At 38.9% G+C, this 1,366-nt stretch overlaps 1 protein-coding gene across 2 annotated transcripts in view; it reads left to right on the top strand.

The window, feature by feature from the left end:
* The window catches only part of COL14A1 (collagen type XIV alpha 1 chain), a 179,582-nt gene that overhangs the window by 46,023 nt on the left and 132,193 nt on the right, over window positions 1-1,366 (top strand). The gene's annotated exons all lie outside the window — the stretch shown is intronic.

Here is a 1,366-nt window from a genome sequence, read left to right as displayed (position 1 = left end):
ACTGAGCCAGTAGCATCATTTCCTATTGCACCTGGCATTCCTTTGAAGTCACCTATTCAAGTTCTGACTAGGCCCGGCCCGGCTGATTCTCTGAGATGAAATCTGATCAGATCACAGACAAAAGTCATGTGGCTGCAAGCATTGTAGAAACAAGACTTTGATAGGGCGTTAGAAGTTATGGTTTGAAACATGTACATATTAGTCGCTGCACATGTACAATTTGAGAAGGTTTTTCACCATGCCGGTGGAAGTGTGCGGAAAAATATAGTTTACATTTTTACCTTCTAATGAGACATTGATTAAAATTAACCACAAATGTGAAAACTAGCATTAATCTTACAGTAGTATGCTTTTCAGATAATCGTATGTAGTACCATGAGTTCATGAAGTTCAAGAAGTGAAAGTGACCTGTACTGGTCACTTTTAAAATGAAAATAAATATAAATTTTTGGCAAATGTGCACTTATCTTGTTTTAAGTACAGTTACTTTCAATTTCCTCATAATTTATGCTTTCAGTTATTGTTATTTAATATTTTCAGTTTTTGTTACTAGGGTTGCCAAGTATCTTTTCCAGCAGTAATTTAAATTTGACTAATGTGCACGCCTAAATCTCATTTTTGATCTTTAGTTTGTTGTCTGAAAATTATACTAGAAAAGTATCCTCCTCTCCACCTTTTCCTTTACCTTGTCTCTTACTATCTATTATTTGTTATTGTCATATTTCTCTGGATCCCCATTGAGCTACCTGTTGTGCAAACACAAGACATAATATGGTTCTCGTCTTAGAGAACTTGTGATAAACTTGGGACTGGAAACAACAGATGAATACCAATAGTGAGTCAGTACAAGGAATCAATGAGGTATTACTGGTCAGCAGGAGGGGCTTAATTCACCAGGAGTTGCATGTTTTTTTGTGGCACTGCAGGATAGGAGAGTTTTTTGAACGAGTTTTCTGAACGAGTGATGAAGTAGATTTACAGATTGTTACAGTGTCCAGATAGCACTGCCTGAAGCTGCTTGTTTGTGAAGTAAACTAGTGAGCAATGGATAGTAAGCAGTAGGGCTGTGGAAAGCTTCAGTCCCCGATTTGATTCAGCAGAGATTCAGCTCAATTTGGTGGCCGAATCACTGAATCTGAATTGAATCAGAGGACCCTTTAATTTCTCCAAATCAAATCGGAACCCTCCAAATGGATTTGGAGAGATTTGGAAAGATTCGATGATTCAGACATAGACACAGTTTTAAATGTTTTTTCTACATACCTCTAGGTAGCAGGTGGCTCTTCAATCCTGTGATGCTGGGGCAGATGGAGCGTCCCACAGGAACGTGGGGGGCTCCCCAGTGCACTCAGCAGCGGAACCAGAA

This window comes from Alligator sinensis, unplaced genomic scaffold, assembly GCF_000455745.1.
Source record: "Alligator sinensis unplaced genomic scaffold, ASM45574v1 scaffold895_3, whole genome shotgun sequence".
NCBI lineage: Eukaryota > Metazoa > Chordata > Crocodylia > Alligatoridae > Alligator > Alligator sinensis.
The sequence above is the reverse complement of the archived record's forward strand: the minus strand, read 5'-3'. Positions and strand labels throughout refer to the sequence as shown.